The sequence below is a fragment of the Saccopteryx bilineata genome, chromosome 3, assembly GCF_036850765.1.
Source record: "Saccopteryx bilineata isolate mSacBil1 chromosome 3, mSacBil1_pri_phased_curated, whole genome shotgun sequence".
NCBI lineage: Eukaryota > Metazoa > Chordata > Mammalia > Chiroptera > Emballonuridae > Saccopteryx > Saccopteryx bilineata.
Window position 1 is genome coordinate 133773442 of NC_089492.1, and position 22293 is coordinate 133795734.

At 36.4% G+C, this 22293-nt stretch overlaps 1 pseudogene; it reads right to left on the reverse strand.

Moving 5' to 3' along the window:
• Nucleotides 1–4025: 4025 nt before the first annotated feature.
• LOC136329885 (T-cell surface glycoprotein CD1b-3-like) overlaps nucleotides 4026–22293 on the reverse strand; it is a 49077-nt pseudogene continuing 30809 nt past the window's right edge.

Sequence of the window (22293 nt, forward strand, 5' to 3'; positions counted from 1 at the left end):
AATTTGAGACAGTGATGAAAGCTACAAGGCAGATGACTTTAGTGACCTGAACAAAGGCAGTAGCAGTGAGGCTGCAGAGTAGAAAGAGCAAAGCATGGTGGTAAGCAGGATTAGTCAAACAAAGTATGACCAGGAGAAGATAAAATGGTGTCACTTATTAAAATAGACAACACAGTTGGGTGGGAAGATATTGAGATATGCAGTCAGTTTGGGTCATGTTGAATTTGAGTCCCCAGCTGGGTGTGTTTTGGTGATTCATGGCAGGCATATGGGTTGTTGCAAGGAGATGTTATGGGCTACACAGTATCTGCTGAGCTTGTGGCCATAGAAAGCAGTATAGATGTCTGTAAATCTATCACTTAAATAACATTTAAAGTTAACTTGAATCAGTGTTGTTATTTGTGTCTTTTAAAGTGTTCAAGTTTCTTGAATGTTTATACAGGATGTCTTGGGTCAAAAAAGTCTCCATATACAATGTTTCAAGTTTATGATGTTCACTCCTATGAATACTTTTAAAAATTGAGATGTGAGTGTTTCAGCCCATGACATTAGCATTGTATTTAGACTACGTGGGCAAACTGATTCAGTTGCATGCATTGGAAGAATACTCAGTAACACAGGAAATGAGTGAGGGAGTTGGCAACCCTCAATACACTTACCTTTGCCATTTTGGACCTCAAGAAGCACAAGTGTTCCATTTTATTTACTAGGGTGTGTTTCAATTTACCCTAAATTAGGGTTATGTCAGTTTTGTAGGAGCAGAACTGTGTCGTAACCCGAGGACCCCTGAATTTTTTTCTTTATTAATTAAATATTGAGCACTTACTCTGTGCCAGATGTTTTCCAAGTATTACAGTGACATGATAATAAACTATAGGAGGGATGGACAAAGTCAAGGATATTAAAGGGAATTCCCATAGAGTGATGACAGATCTGCATCTGAGAGAAGATGAGGAGTTAATCTGAATAAGACAACACAGTATATTCCAAGACCCAGTAAATACAGGGAGTATATACCATTTGAGGAACCAAAAAAAAGTGTGTTTCATAATATATACAGTTCATAACACAAGATTTTCCATATATCTTTAAAATACGCTGCTCTGTTTTAACTACATTTTTCCTTTGAAAAATTGGAAAAAAAGGTATTTTAGGATATCATTATGCATTGAATTCCGTAGTATACTCTAGTAAAATTTATATCATGTTTATATCTAAGTAACATACTCAGGAGGCTGGTTTTCTGATAAGGACGTAGTTCACTTATGGTTGCCTCAGCATATGCATATCTGAATCTCAGGAATGATGTGTTGTCTTATTATCAATCATTTCAGGGAAGTACCAGGTATTTATGTGCTGGCCACCCTACATTTTCAGACTAACATCCTCTTCAATTACCTCTGGGTAACATGGGCCCTTTCTTACCCATGCCACCCTGTTACCCACTTGTGAGTTAAAGCAAGCTTGAGTATTTCATCTTGTTACAATACGACCCTAAGGTCCCAGGGCCTTTTAAACATCCAACTAGGCCTTTGTTAAAGTTTTTAGTTCTGTGTGTGACCCTAAGGCCTTACATGAGTGGGAGTGTTCCTACTGCACCCTAATACCATGCAGACAAGTGGTGCTGCAGCAAATCTGACCACCTGTTTCCTTTAGTATGAGGAACTTTCTGACCATTGAAGTGAAGGCCCTAGCTAATTCTCTCCCTCAAAAGAGTGATGCCCCTGAAAATTTTTTTTCAAAGACATCATATTAAGACTTTGAAAATGGTTCAAATGCATATATCTAATTAAGAATTGTTTATTTTAAAACAACTACTGTACTAAACCTCAATAAGCACAGTTGGTTCTAATCAGAGCTGCTCTCAGCTCTTCCCCATGCCCAGCACTCTCAGTGCAGTGCTAGCAGGGCAGGGAGAGCCATTAAAAATGGAAGTTTTCTTATTGATGTGGCTAACTTGATTTAGAGAGGAGTAGGGAAAAACACAAGGTCAGGAGCAATATTGTCAATAACAATAGCAAACTCAAACAATAGCAAAGTCAATGGCACACACATAGAAAAGATTTACTTCACAACTGCCTGAGGGTATAACACTTGGATGGCGAGGCAAGGAACTTGCAGACTAGCAAGAAAATTTAGAGGGAAATACTGTGCATAAGATGAACATAGTGGACTCTGACTAGTTTGCTCAGTGGTAGAGCATTCCCTGGCATGTGGATGTCCTGGGTTCGATTCCCAGTCCAGGCACACAGGAGAAGCACCAATCTGCTTCTCCACTCCTCATCTTCTCACTTCTCTCCTTCTCCCTCTCTCTCTCTCTCTCTCTCTTTCTACTCTCTTCTCCTCCACTGCTTCAGCCACAGCTTGATTTTAGTGACTTGGCCCTGGGCACTGAGGATGGTTCCATGGCCTCTGCCTTAGGTGCTAAAAAATTGCTCTGGTTTCCATGGAGCTTGGGCCCTAGGTGGGCAGAGCATGGTCCATTAATGGACTTGCTGGATGGATCCCATTTTGGATGCATGTAGGAGTCTGTCAATGCCTCTTCTGCTTTCACTAAAAAAATTGAAAGTGTAAACATAGTGAAATATGATAATCTACCATACATCCCTGATATCTCAGAAGGATGCACACATGTTCAAGGCTGTACGCATGCTCAGAAAAGACCAGAAATGACCAACTTCATCTTCTACAGGTCCCCGGATGAATTTGAGGCTTGTGTATATGCTGTGGATGGAAACAAGAAAGTGGAGAGGAAAGTCAAGTTCAGGGAACATCCTGAACCTTAAATGCACACCCCATTACAAAAAAAGAGCTATTGGCAAAAGGTAGAAACTTTACACACTTAGTGTTTGAACACAATTTACTAAGCTATGCTGACATACAAATGTTCCCTAAAATAATAAAATATTCTTAAGAAGAAAAATGAGATTTTAAAATAAAACTTGCAGAGCTATCTCTGGCCACATACTGTGGAAGAGTCGGACTGTAGAGAATTATTCCACACAAGCCACTAAACAAACATGGAAAGAACAGCTAACGCTCAACTTACGACCATGATTGGTTCCGACAGGCTGGTTGTAACATGATTTGGTCGTAAGTTGAGTAGGCTATAGGTACAGTACTGTGAAATGAAGTTATAAAAATCTTTAAGTCATATTTTATCATAATTTTCTTTCATTATTTTTATATACCATAATTTTCTTTGTTAATTTTATTCCATTTGTATCATCTCTACACCATTTTGTTTCTTATTTTTACATTCATCAGATTTAAGTAAAACACTGCATTACCAGTACAACTGGTTTAATATTTGTAAAACATACAAAATTACAAAATATAGGTGCATACAAAAATTCAAAATACCAGTAAACATGTAAAAAATAACATTTTCCCAATTGCAAAACATCAAAATATATAAACATGTATGAAACATTTTATTGGCCACTGATGCTTGGCTGTGGTTCACTGATATCGTCATCTGAGGCAGCAGTTGGGGTTACAAGAGTTGTTTTTTTTCATAAACATGTGCGATCATATTCATTTTCTTTTCTCCTTCGTACTTGTTCATTGATTGCTTTCTCTTGTGTGCCTTGACCAGGGTGTTGCAGCAGAGCAAGTGGCCCCTTGCTCAAACAGGTGACCTTAGGCTCAAACCAGCGACCATGGCATCATGTCTATAATTCCATGCTCAAGCCAGCAGTACCCCTGCACTCAAGCTGGTAAACCAATGATCAAGTCGGATGAGCCCGCGATCATTTTCTTGTCAAGATCGATGGCTTTTCTTTCCTTCCTGGCAGGCTGAGGCATAGACAAAGACAATTTCCTCTTGATAGACATCTTTGGAGGGGTTTGATGAAAAATATACAAGACACAAAACACAAATTGCTGTGCCAAGTCTGGGATAACAGTTGAAATGGTGCACACAGAGATAATAGAGCGGCCGGAAGCTGGTCTGCACTGTTGTAAGTCCAGCTGGGCAATGCTTGTGCTGCCAGATGCAGAGGAGTCATGGCTAGCTATTGTGGTCATGAAGTCGAATGGTCGTAAGTTGCATAGGTCGTAAGTCGATCAATATCTGTAAAGAGCAACAGCAATACCTCTTGAAAGATCAGAATCCATATAACATCATGCATTTTTTAAAAGCATAAAGAGAGGCATGGAAAGAAAGAGGGAAGCATGACTAGACACAGGATAAAAAGAAGGCAACATAAATTGCCTTTGATGTTGCTCACGTGTTGGAAAGAGAAGAAAAACTTCAAAGCCGGAAAACAGTGAATATCCAATATAATAAAACAATAAATCCCACATTTAAGAATTAAGGGAAAGTGTAAAGACAATGATGACTCAAAAGAGAAAGTCAATGGAAAAACAGAATATATTTTCAATAATTCCATGAAAATTCTGGATTGAAATGTACAATAAATAGCTAACAAGATACAAGATAAATATGCCAAAATGAAAAATATTTTTATATTAACAGTGAGTAATTTTAAAATAAAATTTAAAAAAGTTTTTCACAAAGCCTCAAATATAATAAAATAAATAAGAACAAACTTATTAGAAATGCAAGGACATACAGTGAATACTAAGAAGATTGCTGAGAGAAATAAAAGATTTAAGTAAATGGAGAAACATTTCATGCATTTATAAAAGCACCAAAAACTAATAAATAAGGATAAAATCAATAAAAATATAACATCTATTCAGTTTGCATCTACTTATGTCATAAACAACTCACCTTGGTTTTCTGCAAATTAAGCCTTTTTGTCTTTTATTTTGTTTTGTTTTTTGGTGTAAATCATTTACAATAAATAGATCTAAATGAAAAAAATTTAATTTAGTATTATAATTACTTAATGTGTTTATTTTTATTCATTTATTTGAATGTATTTCTTATTAATCTCTATTGTTTAATCTGTTCTATGAAGAAAAAATCAGATATTAGATAAAATATTATTCATATTTTAGCATATGCAAAAAGTGGATATTGTGGCAAAGAAATCAAGAGAACATTGAGCAATGAAAGGGAAAGATAGAAAAATTAGAAAAGATGTGCATTAGATATTATCTTCTTATTCCCGATTATTATGCATAGATGCAAAAGTTAGATAAAGAAGAAGGTTGTTAGGGAAAAAATGACTTAAGTAAAATATAGTGTTGAGGAAATCTCTATAAATATCCTGGACTGTGAGGAAGACAAACATCTGGGTTTTAGAGCAAATTAAATCTGAAACATTGCTGGAGGCAAAAACGACAAAACTGAAGCTTTTCTACTTTGGGCACGTCATGAGAAGATAGGTTCTTTGGAAAAGATGGTAATGCTGAGAAAACTAGAAAGCAGTAGGCAAAGAGGAGGACCAACTATGTGGTGGATTGACCTTTAAAAGAAGCTATAGGTATGACTGTTCAGGACCTGAGCAGGACTGTTGAGGACAAAACGTCGTGAATAAAACTTATTCACAGGGTCTCCAGGAGTCAGACCCAACCCAACATGCAAATAATGACAATTTCATCTTTCGTTAGACCCTTTCTATTTACTCCCTGAGCTAGAAAGTACAACTTTAGTACCAATTTGAAGAGTGTAATGGCAATTGCAGACACTCTTCTCTCGTTCTGAATTTCAATGTTAAATTTTATAAATTTTTATTATCAAGTTACGTCCTTTACCTTGGTTATAGCTAAACCATTGTATATTAAGGGAGTTATCTTTTATGCTAAATTGATCATTTTTCTTCATCAATGTATAGTTAATTTTTTTGAGGATTTTGTTAGGCATATAATGAAGTAATAGGATTGTTAGTTTGTTAATTTAGATAGCTACATTAATTTATTTTCTAATAATCAATTATTCTTATACCCTTAGTAAAAACTCGGCATGTACACCTAAATTTACTTTCTTCCGTGAGTAAAATTGGGTAACAGCTCTTGGTTGTTTGGTTTACTTGTTTGCTTAGATTTTATTTATTTGCAAATCTTTAGTTTCAAGTTTTTTGTCAAGTTGTGGCATTTTTCTATTGTTATATACTAGTCCCATAAAATGACTTCAAATTTTTCTGTCTTTTTTATGTCCTGAAATTAACCATCAAATAAGAATTTAAGACCTTTGAAGTTAGTTATGTCTTTGCCATTAGGTTTAATTTTTATGATAACTGACATACTTAGGGTTTTTTCTTCATTTGACTCTTATTTTAATCATTTATAATTTCTAATAAAACTTTCCATTTTATTTTGACTTCAGACCACTTGAATATCTATTCGCTCTCTCCATTAACAACCACTTTTTAATTCTCAGTGTTGTGCATTTGTGCAGTATCTTTTTCATTAATTCTGCTAGAATTTACTTTTATTCTTTGTTAATATTTCAAAATAGTATTTTGTGGATAAGTGAATAATTACTATTATATAGTTTGTCTTAATCTCTATTTTAATAATACAGCCTTTATATTGATTTATTTTTTTTTCAACATTTGGGTTTATTTTGTTTGTTTACTTCTTTCTAGAGTGAATTCTAGATTATTTATTGTCAACAATTATCTTTAATACAAATACATTTAAAGCTATAAATGGTTCTGTAAGTCTACCTTGGTTTTATATATAATTCCATTATAGACCATAGACAGAGCAAATTTGAAAAGAATATCTACCAAACTCAAAAAATGTGATAAAATAAAATTGAAATGACATGTGCCAAACATCAATGTTATAAGTAATTGTACTAATTTGAGAAAGTTCAAATCCTTTACAAAGTAAAAATGAGATAATAAAATATTTTTAATTTTCCCCAAGAAATTGTGCTATTATATGGGTGAAAATCATCACATACTATTTTTCAGTTTTGACGTGCCCAAATACACAAATCACAGCAAAGAACTGGGGAACACAGAAATAAATTTCCAATAGCAATTCAACAACACTTAATGAAATTATTAGTAAAATTAATCCTAAATTTAAATTATGGAAAAATAAATTTAAATATGGAAAATCGAACCCGGGACTTCCTGGCGTGCAGAAGTCCCGGGTTCGATTCCCAGCCAGGGCACACAGGAGAAGTGCCCATCTGCTTCTCCACCCCTCCCCCTCTCCTTCCTCTCTGCCTCTCTCTTCCCCTCCCGGGGCTGAGGCTCCATTGGAGCAAAGACGGCCCGGGCGCTGGGGATGGCTCCTTGGCCTCTGCCCAGGCGCTAGAGTGGCTCTGATCGCAACAGAGCGACGCCCGGGAAGGGCAGAGCATCGCCCCCTGGTGGGCAGAGCGACGCCCCCTGGTGGGTGTGCAGGGTGGATCCCGGGCGCATGTGGGAGTCTGTCTGACTGTCTCTCCCCGTTTCTAGCTTCAGAAAAATACAAAAAAAAAAAAAAAAAAAAGATTATCCAGGCTTCAGCTGTGCAACTCTAAGATACATCCTCTGTATGTTGCATTGTGTGTTCAGCACCCACATCAAGTCTCCCCCATCACCAACTATTCCCCTCTCCCCTCCTCCACCTCCCCTTACCCTGTTTTCCTCCTGAAATCCCTACACTGTGGTCTGTGTCTATAAGTGTTTTTTGTACTTTGCTTAAAGTTGTTTTTTTTTAGACTAAAGATATTTACTCTATTTGGCCAGATCTGTTTCCAGCAGAAATTTTCTCTCCTATGCTTTTCTCTGGGGGTGTCTCATAGTAACACTCACAGATCCTCTTTCATTAACCTTCCTGCCAAAAGTGAAACATTTACTGGAAACACATCATAAGACATACTTTAAACGAGTTGAATTTTTAAAGTAGGAAAATGATGAGGGGAGGAAATCACCTAGAATTGACCTAAAATCATATTTTTAATAAATTTGTGTAAATGTAAGAAAATGTTCCATCTACTTTATTGAAAACTTTGTATTTATCAAAAGGATGACCTTCCTACATTTCTTTCAAAGGAGTCTGATTTATAACATTAATATTATTTGAATTAAAAAAATCCCAATTTAATAAAATATTAGCAGAAATTTTAAAATAACACCAACAGTTATATCTATATAGAAATAGAGATAATGATTTGACTTGGGGTGATGGGTACACAACATAATTAACAACTCAAATGCTATAGAATTATTTACCTGAAATCTATATATTCATCTTGATCAATGTCACCCAATTAAATTTAATTTTCTAATTAAAAATTTTAAAAAGTTATATCTATATACAATAAACAACCAAAGATTTATATAATAAAATTTTATCTTTCAGTTTGAACATGATGCTCTTTCATCTTAGGTCTAGAAGAGGGTGAGTGCCCAGACTGTCCTACATAGTCACACAATGGGGCCTTTCCTAAGTCCATTCATCTACTCAGCAATTATTTAATTTTCCAAACCTGCCCACACATCCAGCTCCTTCTTAGGGTTAATTTTTAGAAGGTTTATACATTCCAGCTTTATTTCCCCTCCATACCATATTTTAAAGCTAAGTGATATTTTTTCTTTGAAGGCTCATTCATTTTCAAAGTTATTTTCCTTTAGATAACAGCTTTATTCATGTGATTTTATGAGGTCAATACTGTCCAAAATAAGCACAGTAAAGGATACAAACTAGAATTCTTCAGTAGTATCAATCCACATTGTTCTTATCATCATTTCCTACCTCTTAACTGCCCTATTTTCAAATTCTTCAAAACTTTCAACAATTGTGATTCTTTCATAAACTCACCAATGAGTGCATTTAGCGCCCACCTTGAAAACCTGTGTGAGAGTTCCTAGCCCTGTCTGCCATGGCCTCAGTCACCACCTATCACTTATCATTACAGTCATATCTAGTGACTTAAACTGGGTCTACTACACACTAAAATTATTACATAAGCTCTGAGGCCCTCAAGGTGCTAACTTAAAATGGAAATTCCATATTTCTCTTCAATTTTAGTTACATTTTGGTACATAGCTTAAGGAGCACTAAATTATGCTATACTCAACTTAGAGTCATGGTGCCTAATAGAACTACTAGAAAATAATTTATTCTGTGCTGTTCAGTATAGTATTTAATTAAATTTTACTGTTGTAGTTTAATTAAATTTGGAAGGAGTCTTCATGTTTAAACTGAAAATAACTACTTTCAGTTTTTACCTAAATTGCTATGGCTTTCTGTGAATCAAATGTCCAGCCCACAAATCAGGCTGATTACCCCTCATATCTGAGTTCCGGAGACAGACACTGCCCATCCCCCACAGGGACTTCTGATACACTTACATGGTAACTGCACGGCTCATTTAAAAATGTCTGGAAAGGCCCTGGCTGGTCGCTCAGTGGATAGAGCATCATCCTGGTGTGTGGACATTGTTGGTTTGGTCCCCAGTGATGGCACTTGTAAGAAGCTATTTCTCTTCTCCTCCTTCATCCCTGATTTACCTCTCCTCCTCATGCAGCCAGTGGCTCTGTTGGTCTGAGCACATTAACCTCAGGCACGAAAATAAGTAACTCTTTCATTTGAGCATTGGTTTCAGATGAGGGCTGCTGGGTAGATCCTGGTCAGGGCACATATGGGAGTCTGTCTCTTTATCTCTCCTCCTCTGGCAATAAAAAAGATGATAAAATAAAAAAATAATTACTGGAGAATTTAATCCCTGGCTGAATAGCTCTGGTGGTTACTGGTTTGATCCCCAGTCAGGGCACATTACAGGAACAGCTCCATGTTTCTGTCTTTTTGTCTCTTTTCTTCTCTCTCCCCATACCACCCAAAAAGGGAAAAGTCTGAACAGTTGATCACCACAGAACTCTACACTTCTTCATTCAACTAACCAAGTCTATGATATCTATATTCTGTGGTTAAAGATAACTGTTTCCTAATTCTTTGCACTATTAATGAAGTATAGCTTTTTTTTTTTTAAATTAAACCAAATGTCACTATTCTGATCATCTACAGCCAGGGTAGTTGACATTTCACAATAGGATTATGAAGTTTTTCAATGAGAAAAATATTTGAATAATAGATTTAACACTGAAATTCAGCCATTATATTATTCATTTTTATTGTCAGCATGTTGTCCATCTATTTCTAATGAAATTTTTATCTCTATTGTTCATATTCAAAAATTTTTTCAGTTGTTCATAGATTACATCAGAGAGCTAATGCCCTCAGAGCAAGTTTATGAGGCATACAATTGTGTACGTCATATTATCAGGTTAGATACATAAAAATTATAGCTGTTTTTAAATTTTACTAGGACTTTTAAAAATAAAACCTTTATTTTGAAACAATTTATATTTAATGAAAGGTTCAATGATAAGTATAGAGTTTCCATATAACTTTTACCTGGATTCCCCTAAATTTAACATTTTATGTAATTCTGGAAAATTTGCTGAAACTAAGAAATGAAGATTGGTAAATTATCATGAAAAAAAAACTACAGATTTTTTCAGATTTCACAAGATTTTCAGTAATTTTGGTTTCCTGTTCAAAGTTTCAGTCCAGATAATCACACTTCATTTAGTTACCACATCTCAGTCTTCTCTGATTTGCATCAGCTTCCCAGTCTGTCCTTGATTTCATGACCTTAATAATTTAAAGAGTACAGGTCAGATATTACATATAATACATAAAATGTGTGAAATTTTTCTCACTTTTGGTTTGTCTGATGCTTTTCAAACTACTTTGGGGTTGTCTAATAATTTTAGGGTTGTAGGTGTAAAGAAAAAACCCCATAGCAATGACATGCTCTTCACATTATGTCATAGTTAGGGCACATGATATCAACATGACTTATGATTGTAAATTTTTTTTTTTGTATTTTTCTGAAGTTGGAAATGGGGAGGCCGTCTGACAGACTCCCACATGCGCCCAACCGGGATCCACCTGGCATGCCCACCAGGGGGCAATGCTCTGCCCATTTGGGGCATTGCTCTGTTGCATCCAGAGGCGTTCTAGTGCCTGAGGCAGAGGTCACAGAGCCATCCTCAGCACCCGGGCAATCTTTGCTCCAATGGAGCCTCAGCTGCAAGAGGTGAAGAGAGAGACAGAGAGGAAGGAGATGGCGAGGGGTGGAGCAGCAGATGAAGCAGATAGGCACTTCTCCTGTGTGCCCTGGCCAGGAATCGAACCCGGGACTCCTGCACACCAGTCCGACGCTCTACCACTGGGCCAGCTGGCCAGGGCCATGATTATAAATTTTAACCTTGATCATGTGGTTAGAATTGTGTCAGGAAGTTTTTGTTTTGCTTTGTTTTATAGTGAAGTTGCTCTTTAACCTCTTCACACTCTTTTTATTGGAAACAAAACACTAAGTCTCCATTATTCAAGATGAGAACCTTTTAAAGATCTGTGGTAGATGTACCTATACTTAGCAATATGATACTATGTACTTTAAAAATGTACTAAGTGGATAGATCTATGTTAAGTGTTATAACCCCCCCCCCCCATGCACACACACATGCACACACACTCATACACAAACAGGTAATGATTGGAAGTAATAGATATATTTAGTTCCTTGGTTAAGGTGATGAAATTACTAGTGTAGGTTGTTACACATTAATAAGGGAAGGGAGCAAAAAGGAAATCAGAAATTAAAAAGCCTACTTGCTTCTCTAGGAAGTTACAGTTTAAGACATTACAGGATATTGTATCCTTGCCCCACAAAGGGGATTAACACACCCCTTCCTGATTTAAGAAGAAAGGACACATTTTTTAATCTCCTCAGGGTACAACCCTTCCATCCCCAGATTATGGGAGAAGAAAACAGTAGAAGTCAAGATGGAGCCACAGAGACCTGTCAGTCAAGCCTGGAAAGTGCATCTGATTGATGAGTGGGAAAATCCAACACAAGCCTGCAAATGATTTAAAAGTTACTATAATTGATTAGTTTAAAGAAGGCCTAGTCCTTCCCAAAGACTAAGACAATATAACCCAAGCATAACAAATAAGCTCTCTCTTCTTTGCTCTCAATGGCAATGTGTTTGCCCCATTTATTTGTGCATTCTCCAAGCTGTCATGCAGCCCTAAGACCCACGCAGGCCAGCCAGCTGCCTAAGACACACACAGACCAGCTAGCTGCATATGCTTGACCACAGCACCAACCAAAGAGCAGCTAAGATAGCTCTGGACAGTTGGCTCAGTGGTAGAGCATCAGTCGGGTATGTGAAAGGTTCAGTCAGGGCACTCAAGAGAAGCAACCATCTACTTCTCCACCCCTCCCCATCCCCCTTCTCTTTCTCTCTACCGTCTTCTTGCAGCCATGGCTCAAATGGTTCAAGCAGGTTGGCCCCAGGTGCTATGGATTATTCCATGGCCTTGCCTAAGGCACTAAAATAGAGCGGTTGCCAAGAAACAGAGCAGCAACCACAAATGGGTAGAGCATCACGGTGTGGGGAGTTTACTGGGTACATTCCAGTTGGGCATGTGTGGGAGTCTGTCTCTCTGCCTCCCCACCTCCCACTTAAAAAAATATCAAAATTCAAGCACCATTTCTACAAAATGTGTATTGCTTTCACACCATTAGAAAGTGAAAAAAATGTATGATGGAAACCATCTGTACTTTATTTATTTTGAGATGCATTTTATTTCATACCTTACATCTATAAAATCTGGGTGAAGCCCACTATGGATATCATCTTACAATATACCGACAGTTCTTGATTATTTTTTTGCTAGTATGTAAATTATGATATATTCCCAATCTATGGAAACTGAGTTGATCAAATATGACTATTTTTTTAAGTATGATGAGATTGAGCTGCCAACTTGAGCTTCTGTTTTTCTGGGTACTAATTTCAAATGGGAAAGGAGACATGATGAAATCTCATGGAATATTTTGATATGACCTGTTAAGAACACAAACAGTTTTAGCTCTGCTTAAACATATTTTATAGCAAGCTTATTCATGATGACCAAAAAGTGTAATCAAACCAAATGTCCATTGCCAGGTAAATGAATAAAGAAACGTGTTATAAAATTACAATTGAATATTATTCAGCCTTCATTAAATAAAAAAATAAAATCTTACACACACTACAATATAGCTGAATGATAAGTACATTACACTAAGTAAAATAACCCAATCATAAAGTACATATACTGGTAATTCCACTGACATCACGGATGTAGAGTAGACAAATTTATATAGACAATAAGTGGAATGTTGGTTTTTCAGGCCTAGATGACCAGGCAATAACAAAATGTTGTTTAATGTGTATACAGGTTAAGTTTTTCTAGATGAAAAGAGTACTAGAGGGAGTGACGTCACGGAAATGGCGCCGTGAGCAGCGCGTCTGACAGATCTCCCCAAAATCTCAATGAATTTATCAACTAGAAACAGAAAAATATATCCTCGGAGCATCCCGGAGTTCCACACACACACTGAAAGCGAAAGGACTGTTGCTGAGGAGGGAATATGCCTGTGGTGAGTCAACCCACACGTGCAGCTGCCCGCGCCGCGGTCTGGAGAGTCCTGGCCACCGGAGTGCACTAAGAAGCCGTGTGCGCGCCCCGTGCCACGGTCCGGGGAGTCCCGGCCACCAGCGTGCACTGAGAAGTCGCACACACGCACCTGTGCCGCAGTCCGGGAGGGGCACCAAACCTGTCTTTCCTAGTCAGGAGATTCTCTCCGTGGGCGGGGCACCTCACCCAGCCATTCAAGCTAACAATCAAGCATTGGGGGAGGGGCGCGCAGGCAGCCTGAAATACTCTCTGGAGCACAGCTGCGGATCCAATCACTGAAATTAGCTTAACCCACGAAATCTGCGCAGCCACGGGGCTCTAATTAATAAGATCTATCCCAGTTCAGCGATCCAAGACAAGAGGCATAACATTTTTCAGTGCTGTTCGCTAAAGGGGCGGGGGCAACTTCTGATTGACAGAGCCTCCATATTCAGGGATATACCTAACAAGAGGGACTTGGCAGATATTAAGATCTATACAGCAAGCAGCAAATAGTGCATCTTCTTCCCAGCCAAAACAGGCTACAAAGTGTGGAAAGCCTGGGTTGAGTGGACCAACTGAATGGTAGGCGCTGAACAGTCACCTTGACAACAATTGACTCCCAGCCCCACCTGATTACGCTGGAGGCTCTGACTGCAAGAACCTTATCCAGAGCCTTGCGCTGAGTGAGGATAGAGTGGGGATTTCCCAGCTCTTTGAGCCTCTTACTCCCCAGACAGAAGCAGTGGCAGCTTCATAGCTGGATCACCAGGCTGCTAATTCAGGAAGGGGAGACTAGGGGAGAGACTCCAGGAAAGCAAACTCTCTCATTGTTGGACTCTGCAAATGCCAACAAGCCTTGACTACCAGCGAGACTAAAGCCAATTATATGACATTGCCATAGAATCCCATCAACTGCAAATCCCTACCTAAGCGTGACACAGGGGCAGAACCTGGGGTACAGAGTCACCGACCAGGAAGAGGGAGAGAAAAGAAAAAGGAAGAAGTTAACCTCTCAAAATCAAGAAAAATCCACAGACTTTATAACTTGTTCCACTAATTCTTTGTTGTTGTTTCTTTCTTCTTTCTTATTGCCTTTATTATTTTTTGTATTTCCTCCACCTCGGTCCTTTTATTCTCTGCCCATCTTATGCTACCCTTTTCTTGAACTACACTACCCATGAGTGTTACATTTTATTTCTTTTCTTCATCCTTACTATCCTTTAGGGTTACACTCCAAAACCCTTAACTCTCACTCTCTCCCCTTTTGTTTTCTTTTTTTTTTCCCCTTCCCTTTTTTTTCTTCATTCGTTTCTCTCTTTTTCTTATTTTTTCCTTTCTATTTGTTTCTTCTTTTCTCCTTTTACTTTTCCTCCCAGTTAATCCTCAATCACGAACAAATTATTTAATTTGGGACTCAAGTTTTTTTTTGTTGTTGTTGTTTGTTCTTTTTTTTTCTTTCTGCTTTTGTTCTTGGTTTTCCTTTATTTGTTTGTTTTTGTGGCATTTTGGGTACTTTTTACATTGCTTTTTAACTCACTAGCATTCCTCCCAACCCAAAGTCTCCATTGTATTTAGTCTTCACTCCACTTAATACAACAGATTTTTACTTGTTATTTTTATATTTTTCTTCTTTAAATATTATTATTTTTTCTCTCCTTTTTTCTGTTTCCCTCTTATCCCTCTCATTATATCTCTTAGTCAACCACCACTTACAAGCAAATCATTTTATGCTTTTCTAAGATATTCTCCCCCTTTTTTTTTTCTTTTTTTTGCATTTAGTAGGTCCCTACTCCTTTTTTTGCTCCTTGAACTCTTCACCCCAAATCAGGCCCTCCGTTATAGGCAGTTTTTGTTCCATTTAGCATAATATAATTCAAAGGTCATCACAATATTTCCCTAAAGAGGTGAGAGGAGGGGAGGACAAGAAAGAAAAAAGGGGGAAATAATAAATTATCACTTTTTTCATGTGTGGAGTGTTTTCCCTTTTTTCCCCCCTTTTTATTCTTTATTAATTCTAATTAACACTATCAACAAGACCACCTTCAGATGCCAATAATAAAAAGAAAATAGAATATTATGGATACAAAAGAGAGAGAGGTAACACAAATAGATGTGGAAAAATCTATGGAGAAAAGATTTAACATATTGGAAGCCTTGGAGCCAAATGACAGAGAATTTAAAATAGAAATCTTAAAAATACTCAGAGATATACAAGAAAACACAGAAAGGCAATTTAGGGAAATCAGAAAACAACTCAATGATCACAAAGAGTATATTACCAAGTAAGTTGAAACTATAAAAACAAATCAAACAGAAATGAAAAACTCAATTCACGAACTGAAAAACAAAATAACAAGCTTAGCTAATAGAACAGCCCAGATAGAAGATAGAATTAGTGAAATAGAAGACAAGCAACTTGAGGCATAAAAGAGAGAAGAAGAAAGAGACTCAAAAATAATAAAAAACGAGAAAGCCCTACAGGAATTGTCTGACTCCATCAGAAAGAATAACATAAGAATAATAGGTATATCAGAGGGAGAAGAGAAAGAACATGGAATGGAGAATATACTCAAACAAATAATAGATGAGAACTTCCCAAGCCTGTGGAAAGAACTAAAGCCTCAAATTCAAGAAGCAAACAGAACACCGAGTTTTCTTAACCCCAACAAACCCACTCCAAGGCACATCATAATGAAGATGACACAAACCAATGACAAAGAAAAAATTCTCAAGGCAGCCAGGGAAAAGAAGAGTACAACATATAAAGGAAGGCCTATTAGATTATCATCATATTTCTCAGCAGAAACCCTACAAGCTAGAAGAGAGTGGACCCCAATATTCAAAGCCCTGAAAGAGAGAAACTTTCAGCCAAGAATACTATACCCATCAAAGCTATCCTTCAAGTACGAAGGAGATATAAAAACATTCACAAATACAGAAAAGATGAGAGAATTTATCATCAGAAAGCCCCCACTCCAGGAAATACTAAAGGGGGTTTTCCAACCAGATTCAAAGAACAAAAGAAAACAAAACCACAAGTAACAGCTCCACCAAGAAAACAATAAAACCAAACTTAAACTGTGAAAACAAAAGAAAAAAAAGGGGAGAAAAGATGAAGATTAACAGTAGCAAAGGATGATGAAAGGCAGAAATACTCATAAGAAAGGTACTACAATGAATACGGTAGGTACCCTTTTCATTACTTAATGGTAACCACCCTTGAAAAAACCACCACAAAAACACTTGACTTAAAAAAGGTAGCAACAAAAGAAAGAAGTATGGAATACAAACAAACAAAAACAAATGATAGAAAAACAAAAGAGAAGAATCAAACAAGATACAAAACTAACAGAAAGCAATTTATAAAATGGCAAGAGGGAACCCACATGTGTCAATAATTACACTAAATGTAAATGGATTAAACTTACCAATAAAAAGACAAAGAGTAGCAGAATGGATTAAAAAAGAAAATCCAACTGTATGCTGCCTACAAGAAACTCATCTAAGCATCAAGGATAAAAACAAATTCAAAGTGAAAGGCTGGAAAACAATACTCCAAGCAAACAACACCCCAAAAAAAGCAGGTGTAGCAATACTCATATCTGATAATGCTGACTACAAGACAGAAAAAGTACTCAGAGACAAAAATGGTCATTTCATAATGATTAAGGGGAAGTTGAATCAAGAAGACATAACAATCCTTAATATATATGCACCAAACCAAGGAGCACCAAAGTATATAAGACAGCTACTTATTGACCTTAAAACAAAAACTGAAAAAAATACAATCATACTTGGAGAACTCAATACACCGCTGACGGCTCTAGATCGGTCATCCAAACAGAGAATCAATAAAGATATAGTGGCCTTAAATGAAATACTAGAACACCTGGATATGATAGACATCTACAGGACACTTCATCCCAAAACAACAAAGTATAAATTTTTCTCTAGTGTACATGGAACATTCTCAAGAATTGACCATATGTTGGGCCACAAAGACAATATCAGCAAATTTAGAAAAATTGAAATTTTACCAAGCATATTCTCTGATCATAAAGCCTTGAAACTAGAATTCAACTGTAAAAAAGAGGGGGAAAAACCCACAAAATTGTGGAAACTAAACAACATACTTCTAAAAAATGAATGGGTCAAAGAAGAAATAAGCGCAGAGATCAAAAGATAGATACAGACAAATGAAAATGAAAATACGACATATCAGAATCTCTGGGATGCAGCAAAAGCAGTAATAAGAGGAAAGTTCATATCACTTCAGGCCTATATGAACAAACAAGAGAGAGCCCAATTAAACCACTTAACTTCACACCTGAAGGAGCTAGAAAAAGAAGAACAAAGACAACCCAAAACCAGCCGAAGAAAGGAGATAAAGAAATCAGAGCAAAAATAAACAAAATTGAAAACAGAAAAACTATAGAAAAAATCAATAAAACAAGGAGCTGGTTCTTTAAAAAGATCAACAAAATCGACAAACCCTTGGCAGGACTCACCAAGGAAAAAAGACACAGGACTCAAATAAATAAAATCCAAAATGAAAGAGGAGAAATCACCACAGACATTATAGATATACAAAGAATTATTGTAGAATACTATGAAAAACTATATGCCACCAAATACAACAATCTAGAAGAAATGGATAAATTCCTAGAACAATACAACCTTCCTAAACTGAGTAATGAAGAAGCAGAAAGACTAAACAGACCAATCAGCAGGGAAGAAATAGAAAAAACTATTAAAAACTTCCCCCAAAATAAAAGTCCAGGCCCAGACAGTTATACTACTGAATTCTATCAAACATTCAAAGAAGACTTGGTTCCTATTCTACTCAAAGTCTTCCAAAAAATTGGAGAAGAAGCAATACTTCCAAACACATTTTATGAGGCCAACATAACCCTCATACCAAAACCTGGCAAGGATGGCACAAAGAAAGAAAACTACAGACCAATATCTCTAATGAATACAGATGCTAAAATACTAAACAAAATACTGGCAAATCGAATACAACAACATATTAAAAAAATAATACATCATGATCAAGTTGGATTCATCCCAGAATCTCAAGGATGGTTCAACATACGTAAAACGGTTAACGAAATACACCATATCAACAAAACAAAGAACAAAAACCACATGATCTTATCAATAGATGCAGAAAAGGCTTTCGATGAAATACAACTCAATTTTATGTTTAAGACTCTCAACAAAATGGGTATAGAAGGAAAATATCTCAACATGATAAAGGCCATATATGATAAACCATCAGCCAACATCTTATTAAATGGCATAAAACTGAGGACTTTCCACCTTAAATCAGGAACATGACAGGGTTGTCGACTCTCTCCTCTCTTATTTAACGTGGTGCTAGAAGTTCTGGCCAGAGCAATCAGACAAGACAAAGAAATAAAGGCATCCATATTGGAAAAGAAGAAGTAAAGGTATCACTTTGCTGATGATATGATCCTATACATCGAAAACCCGAAGGACTCCACAAAAAGATTACTAGAAACAATAAACCAATACAGTAAGGTCGCAGGATACAAAATTAACATACAAAAGTCCATAGCCTTTCTATATGCCAACAATGAAATATTAGAAAACGAACTCAAAAAAATAATCCCCTTCACGATTGCAACAAAAAAAATAAAATACCTAGGAATAAACAAAACAAAGAATGTAAAGGACCTATATAACGAAAACTACAAGGCATTGCTAAGGGAAATAGAAAAAGACACAATGAGATGGAAAAATATTCCTTGTTTTTGGATAGGAAGAATAAATATAATTAAAATGGCCATATTACCCAAAGTAATATATAAATTTAATGCAATTCCCATCAAAATTCCTATGATATTTTTTAAAGAAATGGTACAAAAAATCATAAGATTTATATGGAACTATAAAAAACCCCGAATAGCCAAAGCAATCCTAAGGAAAAAGAATGAAGCTGGGAGCATTACAATACCTGACTTTAAACTATATTATAGGGCCACAATAATCAAAAGTGTATGGTATTGGCAGAAAAATAGACACTCAGACCAATGGAACAGAATAGAAAGCCCAGAAATAAAACCACATATATATGGTCAAATAATCTTTGATAAAGGGGCCAACAACACACAATGGAGAAAAGAAAGCCTCTTCAACAAATGGTGTTGGGAAAACTGGAAAGCCACATGCAAAAGAATGAAACTCGACTACAGCCTGTCCCCGTGTACTAAAATTAATTCAAAATGGATCAAAGACCTAAATATAAGATCTGAAACAATAAAGTACATAGAAGAAGACATAGGTACTAAACTCATGGCCCTGGGTTTTAAAGAACATTTTATGAACTTGACTCCAATGGCAAGAGAAGTGAAGGCAAAGATAAATGAATGGGACTACATCAGAATAAAAAGTTTTTGCTCAGCAAGAGAAACTGTTATCAAAATAAACAGACAGCCAACTAAATGGGAACTGATATTTTCAAACAACAGCTCAGATAAGGGCCTAATATCCAAAATTTACAAAGAACTCATAAAACTCAACAACAAACATACAAACAATCCCATAAAAAAATGGGAAGAGGACATGAACAGACATTTCTCCCAGGAAGAAATACAAATGGCCAACAGATATATGAAAAGATGATCAGCTTCATTAGTTATTAGAGAAATGCAAATCAAAACTACAATGAGATACCACCTCACTCCTGTTAGATTAGCTATTATCAACAAGACGGGTAATAGCAAATGTTGGAGAGGCTGTGGAGAAAAAGGAACCCTCATACACTGTTGGTGGGAATGTAAAGTAGGACAACCATTATGAAGGAAAGTATGGTGGTTCCTCAAAAAACTGCAAATAGAACTACCTTATGACCCAGCAATCCCTCTACTGGGTATATACCCCAAAACCTCAGAATCACTGATACGTAAAGACACATGTAGCCCCATGTTCATTGCAGCACTGTTCACAGTGGCCAAGACATGGAAACAACCAAAAAGCCCTTCAATAGAAGACTGGATAAAGAAGATGTGGCACATATACACTATGGAATACTACTCAGCCATAAGAAATGATGACATCAGATCATTTACAGCAAAATGGTGGGATCTTGATAACATTGTACGGAGTGAAATAAGTAAATCAGAAAAAAATAAGAACTACATGATTCCATACATTGATGGAACATAAAAACAAGACTAAGAGACATGGACAAGAGAGTAGTGGTTACCAGGGGTGGGGGGAGGGAGGATGCAGGAGGAAGGGAGGGAGAGAGTTAGGGTGAGAGGGAGGGGCACAGAGAAAACTAGACAGAGGGTGACAGAGGACAATCTGTCTCTGGGTGAGGGGTATGCAACATAATTTAATGACAAGATAACCTAGACATGTTTTCTTTGAATATATGTACCCTGAATTATTAATGTCATCCCATTAACATTAATAAAAATTTTAAAAAATAGAATACTAGAGAATGATTGCACAAAATAGAAATGTAATTAATACTATTAAATTATGCATTTAAAATAACTGAGGTAATAAGTTTCATATCATATATACTTCACCACAATTATAAAACAGATTTACATAAAATAGATAGGAAGTGGGGAGAGAGTTCATAGGCATGGACAGCTGTCAGAGGGCCAGGGGAAGAAGACTGGTCAAAGAAGGTGAAATGATAAGCCAAAAACTTTAATATATAACGTATTGACAGATAGAAGAATGGCAATAGCCAGAGGGAGAGGGGGTGGGGGTAGGGGGAGGAGGGCAAAGAGAAGAGGAGATGGTTCGAAAGAGACTTTCTTAGAGGCAGGTAGAGCATGACGCGGAGTGTAGATGGTGATATACTGAGTTATACACTTGAAACCTGCATGGTTTGGCAAACCATGTCAATGCAATAAATTAAAAACTAAATTAAAAAGAGAAATATTGAGGATAAAGTGTTATAAATAAATAGAAATTGTATAAAAGAGTAGGAGGAATACAGAAAAGAAAGATTTTAAAAATTTTTACTAGCTCTTTAATACCATATTGCAAACATATCAAAAGACTGAAGGTGGACAATATTATTGCCAAAATTATCACTGTGGTAGAAGTAGCATGTCCTGACAATTGGGAGAAGACACACACATGTCACTACCAAACCCATTCCTGAGTCTCCTGCCTTTCCTTGCTACCTGAGTGTCAACTCCATCACTTACCTGCTTTGATGTAAAGGCAGTTCCAACTTTCCCTCTCAGATTCTCTAACACAATAATCCATATCTATCCTCTATTATTCCTTCTTGTGCCACTTCAACCCATTAATAGGTCCATGACTCTTACCTCCTTTATGCCTTAGGTAAGTGATTTTCTATCTTTTCATCTAATGACACATACAAACTAATTATTAAAATTCTCTGGCTCACCAAAAGTTATATTTTATGCTGATCTGACCAAAAAAGAAATAGGTAAAATTTTGATCTATTCACACAGATGGCTATTACTGTGTTAATAGTTCCCATTTTTTTAAATTGACTAAGGGAAAAGAGGTCACTGCCTCTGATTGAACAGTCAAAATTGTGTGTTTTAAAATATCTTGCAGCACACCAGTTGACAATTGCTGCCTTTGTTCATCTTTTTCTCTCTCTTGTTTTTTTTAATTAATTTTTATGTACTCACATGTTTATTGAAGCATTAGCCAAAATACAAAACAATGTCAAATCTCCATCAACAGATGAATGGATAAAATGTTGTACATATATACAATAGAATCTATTCAGCCATTGGAAAGGAAGATTTCTTTACATTTGCAATACATGGATAAACCTTGAGCACATAATATTAAGTGAGATGAGTCAAATGTAAAGTATTTGTATAATATAACATATATGTAATATAAAAAATGTCAAACCTATGAAAAGCAAAACAACAGAGTAAAATG